At 37.4% G+C, this 11,933-nt stretch overlaps 1 long non-coding RNA gene across 1 annotated transcript; it reads left to right on the top strand.

The window, feature by feature from the left end:
- The first annotated feature begins 1,807 nt into the window (after positions 1 to 1,807).
- On the top strand, positions 1,808 to 3,368 carry LOC116419251. Its single transcript, XR_004229511.1, has 2 exons — positions 1,808 to 2,089; positions 2,792 to 3,368. It is a non-coding gene; the product is annotated as an uncharacterized LOC116419251 (long non-coding RNA).
- Positions 3,369 to 11,933: the final 8,565 nt, after the last annotated feature.

The following is an 11,933-nucleotide window of genomic DNA, read 5'->3' as shown; positions in this document are numbered from 1 at the left end:
ATGTCAGAGACAGCAATTGAATCCAACCAGCCTACAAGGTCAAACTGTTGCTTAAGACTTTGAAACCTGCAAATTCTATCGTAATGAATTCATTGACTTACTCGTTAGAAATAATTGCGAGAAAATTGTAACTACTTAAAACAAAGGCTCTATTACCCTCTGACTAAAATAATAGACCCACAAAGTGGGTAAATTCAATTCTAACTAACAGCTTGTTCTGACTATTTGTGCATTGTGATAGCTGTTATTTCACCTTATACTCTTACATTACTGAGCTCTTACCTGTTTTCCACAATTGTGATAATATTCATCTCTGTGTGAACGAGATAGCTTTTAAAAATAGCACTCTACTTCCGGAAGCAATAGATTGTGAGTTCCTGAAGAGCCAGGACTGTCTTTTCTCTCTATATCTCAACACGTGGCCATTCTCAGGTTGGATAGATTATGCAATGACAGGCACACTAATGCGTTGCTGCTTGAATCAGAGAATGGGACAATCATTTTAAAAAGAAATATGGAATTATGCAAATTAAGTAATTAAAATGTTCATATCCCTTGAATCAAAATATTCCATGATCTTAAGGTTATTGCACGATCTTAAGGTTAAACTGCAATAAGAATACTTCCATAGTTAATTTGCATTGTGATGCAAAAGTAATCAATTGCCATGGGGATATTTTATAGAATTTTCTAAATAATAAACAAAATTACTTTGGAAAAACACAAAAATAAAAGACCAAAGGAAATGATGGAAAGAGGTAAATGTGAAGGGGAAATGACACATGCAGACCTCCAAATCCTATCATAAGGCAGTAGTGTTCAAAACCTTCAGTTTTTGTTAAAAACTAAACAAAACAAAACAGATGGATCAATGGAATAAACTAGAAAATAAAGAATTAGAAAAAGTGGTACTAATGGGTAGGTGTTTAATAAAGTGGAAAATATAAAACAACAACAAGCAAAAAAACAACAACAAGAACAACACTTGGAGAGAAAATTGGAAAATAATCTGGCAGAAATGAGTTTAGACCAACACATCTATAATACTTTCTAAATAGATATGTGATCTTAATATAAATGATCAGGAAAATGTAGATGAGAAGCAGATCATATGATTCTCACAACTATGGTTAGGAAAAGTATATTTAATCAAAGAAAATATGGGGTAATGAGAAAGGATAAAACAGGGAGTATGGATTACATGAAATTAGAAAGCGTCTGCACAGACAAAATGAATGAATCTGGGATAAAAAACAAAGTGTCAAATGGGGGAAAATCTTAATATTAAATTTGTCTAATAAGATTTTGTATAAAAATATGTAATATATATATATATATATATATAATTTACACATATGCATGTATACCTGTGTATAAAACAGACATTCCCTAAGAGAGAAATGGTCAACACTAACAGGTTTTAAAAAATACTCCTAATCACTAAGAAGAGAAATGGGTATCAAAAGAACCCCGAGGTTTCACGTTACATCCTGCAAGTTGGCGGAAGATGACAAAATCACGTGGGAGTTCTCGGCTTGTTCAGATTATGGAATGACAGGTGCACTGATACATTGCTGCTGGAACTGAAGAACGGCAAGATCATTTTGAAAAGCAACATGGAAATGTGCAAATGAACTAACGAAACTGTTCCTGTCTTTTGAACCACAAACTCACTTCCTGGACTTTAAAGCGCCAAAAAGCTATTATTGATAAGGGGAAAAAAATTCCCCCCCCCCCCCCAACACACACACCTAAATATTTATCAGTAACACTTTCTGTGCAGGCAGAGGAGTGGAAACAAGGTAGAAGCAATGTCTGGATAAATCTTGGTACCCAAACGTAACAGAGTATCGGTGTGTTGTAACAACAATGGCCTATGTGATGAATACAAAGGATGGAAAGATTTATAGGAACTGATGGAGAATGGAATAAGCAGAGCCAAGAAAACGAGGCCCGGGGACTACACCAATGTCAACGGAAAGCACCAGCAGACACGGAAAAGAATGAGAAAGGGAATTAACAAGATCATCGCCATAAAGCTCCATCTGAAAGAAGGGATGTGAGGGCCCCAATCCATCCCTTCTTCACGGTATCAGCTGGTGCTGATTTTGCGCCTCTTTCAAATTGTGGGAGCCCGTCTTCTCTCGCCTCTTTTGCAGTTTTCCTTCCTCCGCAGCCCACGCGGACAGAGGCTTTTCAAAATGACAGGGGGAGGAAAGGGCTGGAGAAATGGGGGGGGGGCCGAAAAGCGGGGTGGGCAGGGGGTGGCCCCGCAGTAGCTCGGCCGATAGCAGGGAGACTGCGCAGAGGGGAAGGGGAGGGGAAGCCGGGCCCAAGAGCTTATTGCGCTGGCGCTCGTGTGCGCCTGCCCGCCCGCTGGAGCGCGGAGACCTACGCGGTTGACAGCTGTAGCTGGACTGCAGTTCTCTCCTTCGGACTCCTCCCTGCCCCCTCCCACCCTGGTACCCCTCTCCACCTTCTAGTTCCCTGTTCACATGGTTTCTCCGCTTCTCAGCTCCTGCCCCCCGGGGGGGGGGGCGGAAGAGGAGTTTTTTCTCTCTCCAACCCCCCTTCTCTCCGCCCCTCCCGCCCCCGTCCAAACTCCAGGTGCTCCTTCTATAATACTCCTCCCCTCCAATTGGGGAGTGGAGGTGGGGGACGGGGTAGGGGGCGTCCAGAGGCGGAGAAAAAGAAGAAGGACCAGGATTGTAGGATTGTGCAGGGGGACCCGACGCCAGCCCTCCTTTCCTATTACCCCCTTTCTCCCTTCTCTCCCCTTTCCCCGCCGCAGTGACAACGCAGCCACTTAGGGGTCCAGTCCCAGGCCAGCATCCCCTCCCGGCCCGTCTCCTCCTTCTCCCTCTCCACCAGGAGGCAGCCCGGACCTTTGATGGCGTCACCTCTAGCCTGCACCGGGTCCGAGGACCACTGTCAGCTTGTCCCGGAGCTTGGAAAGGGAGTGTCCTTGCCTGGCACCCGCAGGGGCCGAGCCGCGTCACCCCGATCATTTTCCCTGGGCTGGATGCTCCCAGTCTGTACCAGGAGGCTGTATTTAAAAGTGCAAGGAGGGAAAGCGCTCTGGCCGGGGGGATCCTTGTTTTGTGTCTGTGCGCGCTTTAAAGATTACGGAGAGACAGCGAGACCCACTGGCCTTGACGGTTATAAGATACAGGGGGAGGAAGACCTAACTGAGGGACCCCGCTCTGAAGGATTCTAACCTAGAGACTCGGCCCCAGCGTCTCCCCCAATTCAGAGCCTTCCTCCTTCCTGTCTCCATTATTTTGAGCTATTACTTGGAGAAGGGGTGTGTGCGTATGTGCTTGGTGCCTGATGAAAGCAAAAAAAAAAAAAAAAAAAAAAAAAAAAAACTAAAGCTCAAATCACTCAGATGATCAGCTCTGGTTTTCTGGGGTGCCAGAGCCTGCTTATATGGATACCTCGGTTCCAGGGGGGCATTGTCAGTACTGAAAAGATGCGGGCAAAGTCCTAGGACAAGAACATGCTGCCAAAATCATCAACGCTGGAAAGCTTTCTGCCAGGGCTGGGTGTTTTCCGTCAATTTCTTTCCAGTGCTTCTTAACAAATTGCTTTAAGCGACCTGTTTGGTAAGGAAACTTGCCAGAGTTAATGTGGAAGAACTGTCCCTGCATCTTTTGAAAATAAAAAGCTTTAATCTAACATGAAATAAATGGGCTTTAAAATTTTTATTGGAGCTCAGGCAGAAAAAAACATGTTTGTCTTTTTGAGGCAAGACTTGATTTGTTAAACGTGGGCTTTGGGGATTCTCTTGGGCTTTTAGGAGAGTTTAGAAATCGCCCTTCTTCCCCAAACTCACAGACTTCCCCTGCCCGTCTCTCTCCCTCCCGGGACCCTATAAAACTGAACAAACAAAACAAAAAGGACACGCATACCTGTTCGGTACAAGATTTCAGCTCTTAAAAGTGGGCTTTAGACAAATGTCTTGGAGTTGGACCAAAGTCTGGAGGTCTCTTTTCTTTCTCTGACTCATAAGTACCTCCTGCCTCATCCTCCCCCTTTCTGGGACCTTAAGAGAAAAGAAAAAAGGAGGAATGGGAATGTGTGTTGGCTACAAGGTTTGGACTCTGCTCCTTCCTGATCCAATTTTTCTTGTGTAGCAAGAGGACGGTACAAATATGTGTGTGTGTGTATTGGATTTAATATAGATCTTAACATATTAAGGATGTATTGGACTATCTGCCATCTGGAGGATGGGGTGGGGGAGGGTGATTTGGAACAGGTTTTGCAAAGGTCAATGTTGAAAAATTACCCTTGCATATGTTTTGTAAATAAAAAGCTTTAATAAAAAAATTTAAAAGACAATTATATAAATATATATGCAGAAAAATTAAATGAGCAGAACCAATACATAACAACAGCAACATTGTGCAATGATCAACTATAATTAGCGTTAACTCTTCTCAGGAATAAAATGAGACAAGAAAACATCCAGAGGAAGAATTTTGGAGTCTGAATGCAGATTAAATCTTCTATTTTCAATTTTTTTTGTTTTTTTTCCAAACTAATTTTTTTGTAAACCTTTACTTCTTTCACAACATGACTAATAGTTTTACATGACTGCACATATACAACCTATATCGCATACCATCTTAGGGAAAATTTGGAACTCAAAATTTCATTAAAATAAATATAAAGATTTGTTTTTACATGAAATTGGAAAATAAAATACTACATATGAGAATATAAATTATTGTTATAAGTGTACTGTTTCTGTTCTGAAGCTAAGAATTTAGTACAAATACGCTCCTAAATGATAAGCCCATAGGGCAGGAGCCATAAGAACTGCAATTTGGTGACAGGATGTACAATAACTCTGATTCTCAATAAATTTCCACATTTGTGTACGTGTGAAAAAGCAATTTTAGTTTCCAAATTAGATTAGCTTTGAAAGGGCTTTTATATACATAAACAAATGTTATTCTAGGCACATTAGGAGAGTGTTTTGAAATCACCAAGTTAGTTTTCACACCAATAAAATAACAGATCCAGATACTTTATTGAAAAAATGGTTATGTACATTCATCAAAGTAGATTTTTCACAGGGCCTATATCAGTTTTCTACTCACATAAAACAACATCTAAATAAGCAGACCTTAGACATACCAGTTTTCTTTATTTGCAAAATTGGAAATTATATGTGTCCATTCTATGCCTGGTACTGAACTTAACTCATAATTGCCTTAAAGAGTTTAAAGTCTAAGGGATTTTTTAAAAGTGCCATTTGTATAAACTCCTAGAGAAAATGAACTTGTCAAAATCTGATCTTGATAATCTCTTTTTTTTGCATCTTTGCTTTCCCTCTCCAGAAGCATTCCTCTTCTCTTTTACAGTTTCTCAGTCTCAAGCTGGTGTACAACTACCACGTGGGTTACTAGAGCCAATGTGTTTCCTTAAGTATGAAGTGGAATTTTCCCAAGTCGCTGCTTCAACCTTGTGGTTTAAAAAGAGTACTGTTTCTGCAAACACAAGACTCCAAGCAAAAGGAGAAAGAGTAGGATAAATGGAATGGAGGGAAATGTTACTGAGGAAAAAACAGTAATTATAACTATTTTTAAAAATCTATATAGCAAGTTTCTCTGATAAAGGCTTCATTTTTCCAACATATAGAGCACTGAATCAAATTTGTAAAAATAAGAACCTTTGACTAAAAGGTCAGAGGATATAGCAGGAAGTTTTCAAAAGGAAGGAATCAAAGCTATCTATAATCATATGAAAAATGCAAATTACAACACCTCTGATGTATCACCTCATACCTAACAGATTGGCAAATATGACAGAAAAGAAAAATAATGAATGTTGACCAGAACGTAAAAAAATTGAAACACAGATTCGACCATTCTGAAAATTTAGAACTATGCCTAACAGAATATAAAATCCTGCCTACCTTTAGACTCAACAGTACCACAGCTAGATCTGTATCCCAGAGATTAAAACACACACACACACAAAAAGGATCCATATATATAAATATCTTTATAGCAGCAAAGAATTGGAAACTGAGGATGTAACCATCAATGGCAAAATAGCTGTTAAAGTTGTTACGCGATTGTGAGGGAATAGTATTGTACGGTAAGAAATGAGGAGCAGGATGCTCTCAAAAATACCTGAAAAGATATCTGATACAAAGTGTGATGAGTAGAACAGGAGATCGTATCAGCTGTGAACAACTTAGCTATCTTTAGCAATATAACAATCCAAGACAGTTCCAAAGAAATTATGGTAATAAAAGGCTATCCATCTCCAGAGAAAGAATTGGGAGTCTAAACATGGTACAAAGCATATTTTTATCTTTTAACTTTCTTTTTTGGGGAAGTCTTTCTTTCACATGACTAATGTGGAAATATGCTTTGCATGACTGTACAGATATAACCTATATCAATTTACTTGCTTTCTCCATGAGGGGAAACAGGGGAAGAAAAAGAATTTGGAACTCAAAAATTTTTTAAATACCTCAAAAATTCTTTCACATGTTTAATTGGGGAAAATATTAAATTATTTTTAACAGTAAAGTGCTGTCCACTCAGCTAAGCCAAAAAGACTCTGATCAATCAACTCTACTGATATCATTAGAGGACTTCAGTAGCTCTTTAATCTTCTCTAGGGAGATGCTCGAGTTGTGATATGTGTCTCCTATACGAGCATCCCCTCCTTCCTCGTAGCAGGGTGGTAACCTGCGAGCAAGTTTATCCTTTTGTAAAAGGGGAAAATTTTTTTGTAATTTTCCGTTTTGCCCAATTACATGAAGTGTTTTGTCTAAATGTGTATATGTCAAAATTTAAGTCTTTTGAGGGCTATGGAGTTTTACATCTTTTAAAGAGAAGTCAACTTTTCTGGTTCTACATCTGGCAAGTCTAATATTATAAAGATTTTGTCTAAGTCTGGCTTCTAAAGATCACTTTATTAGATTGTGAGTACCTTTGACCCCCACCCCCCATTAAAGCCCTTTCTTTTTGCTGTCATTATGCAGGAGAAGGGGCTTTTTGTTTTATTTCTGAGCCTGAATGGAAGAACATGGATTCCTATTTAAGTTTTGACCTCACTGTCTCCAAGCTGGGTCTGACTCTGTTCCTAACTCCTCCTGGGAGCTCATCATATTGGTAACTAGGATGTTGAGGCACCAGAATATCTGAATTTGTTAAATCCATCAGATTCATTTCTCCTGGTAGCAATGAAACATCCGACCACTACCATATTTGACTGTAAAGCAATTTAAAAATAATTTACTATATAGTAAACATTAATACAACCAATTCAGTCCATCAACAAATATTTATTAAGCACCAAGCACATATGAGGACATAGATAACAGAACAATTGCTCTCAAGAAATTTAGATTCCATCAATTAACCTTGTTTTGCACCAATTTACATTTTAAATAAATGAATAATTAGTTAAAGTAAACATCTTTTCAGCTGTTTTCTGTCTCTAAATGGGTTCTTTACATATAGTCAAAGTCAAAGTCTATTGGTTCAATTTTTTTATTTTGCCTTCCATAAAAGTCCTTTTAGATTCCTTTAGCTTACATACTTGTCTACTCTTAATTGCAATATGCTGCTCCATTGACTTTCCGTGGGACATTTAGACTGTTTAGAACAGTTTTAAACAATTATAGCATATTGTCAGATTGCTCTTCAAAATTCTATACATATTTCCAAAATTAACATGCTGTACGAGAAAAATCAGCTCAAAAAGGAAAAAAAATACAAGTATATTCATTTTAAAAATATTTCCATATGAATGAGAATGAAAGGAAAAAACCAAGAAAAAGAAAAAAAAATGAACATAGTAATGGGATCTATTATGTAGGGTTTATAGAAGAATGTATTATTTGACATCTAAGGGAGGGACTAGAGAGAAGGGAGGGATAAAGATCTGCAAGAGAAGGTGACTTTTTACAAGGGTGAATTTTGAAAATTATCTATCTTTTGAAAAGAGAAAACTTTAACAATTATAAAAATTTTTTAAAATAAACTCTGATCATTTATTTATACATTGGAGGCTGAAAATTGCTGCTGTACATTTTTTACCTATTTCTCATACATTAAGATGTAAAGTTTGCATCAGATTTTCCGTTCTCCCCAGTGCTGCATTCATGTTTTTCTTACTAATAAATGTTCAACTTTTGAGCAGCACCCGGAGTTCAAATCTGCCTTTAGACATTTAACACTTCTGGTGGTGTATCTTTTCCCCTCTAGGCTTATCAAACCCTAATGTATATTGGGGATTAGGCATCTGAAATCCACTTAGTCCTACTGATTTACTTTTGAACCAATACCAGATTTGTTAATCACTTTATATTTTTAAATTTGGGAATGCAAAACCGCTTTTTACCAGTGTTTTTTTTAATTCCTGTAAGATAATTTTAATTCTCTTTCTAAGAGAACTACATAGTGAGTTAGCATGCTTTAATTATCTGAACTCAGAAATTTTACTGTTCCTCTGTGCTTTATTTAATCCTTGTTATACATAGAAGAGTAGTAGGACAGAGATAAGAGACAGCACAAATCTCAATCTGGCTGAAGACATACAACATAGAGGATTCCTGGTATAATTTTCATTCTGGTTTGGAAGCAGCTATATGAACAAGTTTAATGAGGGAGCTAGGTGGCTTAGGGCACATTCGGGGACTTACTAGCCGTGTGATCCTGGGAAAGTCACTGAACCTGTGAGCCACTCCAATATCTTTGCCAAGAAATCTTTGTGGACAGTACCGTTGTGCAAGGGTCCACAGGTCATACAGAGTTAGACATGACTGAAACGAATGAACAAAAACATGGATGAGTTGACAAAGAGAAGGGGATTTTACAAAGACAGGTGCAAAATTAATAATTTAACACATAGATGGTATGCAATCATAAGGTCCCTGACATTATTTAATTCAATCTTTACCCAAATTTTGACTAGCTTATCAGTTTTGCTGCTATAATGAATATAAATCGAGATGAACTTAAAACAATTTTAACTATAGTGTCAGGGAATGGTAGAACCTCTCAATGGATACATCCAAAAGACCACTGAAAATGTAACAAGACAGAATGAAAAGTCAAGCCTGTTCTTTCCATAAGCCCAGATCTTAAATTTCTTCTGTGACCAATCACAGAAAATCAGAGTCGGAAGGCATCCCAGAAATCCTATAGTCTAACCCAGAGTTAAAGATGAAGCATTAAAGGAGCTTTTAAAGAAAGCAATGATCATTGTTCCAAATTAAAAATATAAATATATAAGGAAATGACCAATGCTGGAGAGCTGTACGGACCAGATACATTAATATGCCATTGTATAGAACTTTTTCCAGAGCAGTCATAATGGAAATTACTTTGAAATTCAGTACCAAAAGTGACTAAATTATGCATCCTTTTTTGATCTAGCAGCCTAACAATCTATAAACGAATATATACTGTTATATATCAGTATATATGCAATATATACTGCTAAAATAAAGAATCCAAATGTTCAAAAATATAACAATTCCTTTTTTATAAAATAACAAAACAAAAACACAATTTCTTTGTTGGCAAAGAAATGGGAACTAAGGGAATACTGACCAAATGGGGAATGACAGAACAAAATATGGTATATGAACATATAAGGGAATTGCCATTGTGTTATAAGAAATACAAGGATGGTAAGAGAAATGATTTCAAAGACATTTAGGAAAATTTCTATGATCTAATACAAAGTATTGAGAACCAAAGAAAAAACTTGTATTTTTAACACCGTAAAGGACAAGTCTTTCAGACTTGAATACAATGACCAAACACACTTGCAGAAGATTCATGAGCAAACTGCAACTTCACTCCAGCAAGGTGATAGACTCAGCCTGAGTCCTATTTATTGGACTAGGCCAGTGTAAGAATCAGTTTTGCTTGACTATGCATATAAGTTTCGTTTTATCTTTTTTCCCCGTGAGAGGAAAAATAATTTAAAATTTATGAAGCAGGCTTTAATTTCAAATCCATTACGATTCCATTTCCCCACAATTTATTTTGTTTCTAGAGATGTTGATGTTTTCACAAAGAACTCAAAAACAAAAAACCTGTGCTCATACTGTGTATATACACATCTATGTGAATCAGTTTCACAGCTATTCAAATCAGTAACATTTTATGTTCTAATTAGCTTTGTTTCTTTGCTCGCCTTTTTAGTCACTTTATATTCCAGTCCTGGTACAGAACTGCAGAATGCTCTATCTACATTATCCTTCAGTAATGAAAAAAACTCAAGACCACCCAAAGCAGTCGGGTCTGAGTTTTAGATAATTCTAGTGATCAAGACATTTTTCTTTCTATTAAGTGGAATCTGCAGGGTTTTTTTGTTTTATTTTGTTTTTGTTTTTTGCTGAGGCAATTGGGATTAAGTGACTTGCCCGGGGGTCACACAGCCAGAAAGTGTTAAGTGTCTTGAGACCAGATTAGAACTTGGGTCCTCCTGACTTCAGGGATGGGGCAGTATCCACTGAGCCATCGAGCTGTCCCCAAATTTGCAATTCTTTTACCCCAGTCCTGCCCTAGTTGTACCCAATGGCACTGTCACACACATCAGGCTGGAGCACACATTCTAGGGAAATGATCTGCATCTTTAGCTCTCTGGTTCACTAACAGTCTTCAATTCAAACAGAAGAAACCAGCTCTAGTGTATTTTATTTTCTTTATTAACTTTCACAAACACATTTATAATGAACTTTCAATTAGCTACATGAATTTTTATGACAAGTTTCCAAATCTGAATTGGCTTTCCAGTCAGCAAATTAGTCTGAGGCTCAGAGAATTCACAGACTAAACAACAATAATTATGAAAATAAACCTGCTCCCCAAAACAAAAATCATAATGTACTTATGTTGCAGGTGCCCATATCCAAAATCGTAAATGTGGATCAAAGCTCACATTCAATAGCATGGAAAAGTAGAAATTCACATTAATTATCTGTTTTAAATAACCAAGACTGATATCTTCTAATATTAACACATTGAAATCAAACATATGGCAAATGGTTTAACAACTATATAAATCTAGTAAACACTTAATTGGCAGGTAGCCGGGGGGGGGGGGGGGGGGGGGGGGGGGGGGGTGGAGATGTGGAGGAAACAAAAGATTCTATAAGAATGTGCTTTCATGTGTGCAGCTTTCAATTTGTTAAGTTTATGTTAAAACTCAAAAGACACCTACCCATGGCCATGTATCCAGACCAAGATAATATATCTATTCAGTCATATCTGAATTACTTTTAACTTGGTGGAAAAAAAAACACTTTTCAATTCAAAATCGAACTTTAATTGAGGTCTAGGATATGCTAATATTCAGTCAAAAGGTCCATGCTAAATTGCACAGGAGGCCCTTAAAAAGATTTGTCTACTGTGATCCTTTAGTGCAAAGGAATGTAAAAAGAATGAATTACAAGGCTCCACGGACAGATAGTGTTTACATACACAATAGCAAAGGAACTTGAGGTAGTAAATGAACAGATTTTTATCCATAGGTACTTAAAACGTCAAAGAAGCAGAAATCTGAAGAGTATCTTATTTGCAACTCAAAAATAATCATTTTCACGAATTATCATTACCTTTCCCCAACAATATTAAACTTAAATAATATTTATTAAATCATTTACAAAAAATTTTTTTAAAATCCTGACACTCCCAAACTCCAGAAGACAAGAACTATTTAACAAATAGAAATAGTCAGTCTTCAAACTAGTAATTCTTAATGAGGCACACAGTAAATGAGCTGTAGTTTCCACAAACCCAATGGGTTTATGACTTACAAATTATCTGACTTAGAAAATAAACCTTAAAAAACGACTAAGGCACGAAGAGGTTGAGTGATTCATCCTGGGTCAAATTAGTTTCAAGTGTCCAATGTGTTATCTGAACCTAGATCTGTCCAGACTAGTATTC

This window comes from Sarcophilus harrisii, chromosome 5, assembly GCF_902635505.1.
Source record: "Sarcophilus harrisii chromosome 5, mSarHar1.11, whole genome shotgun sequence".
Taxonomy (NCBI): Eukaryota; Metazoa; Chordata; class Mammalia; order Dasyuromorphia; family Dasyuridae; genus Sarcophilus; species Sarcophilus harrisii.
The sequence above is the reverse complement of the archived record's forward strand: the minus strand, read 5'-3'. Positions and strand labels throughout refer to the sequence as shown.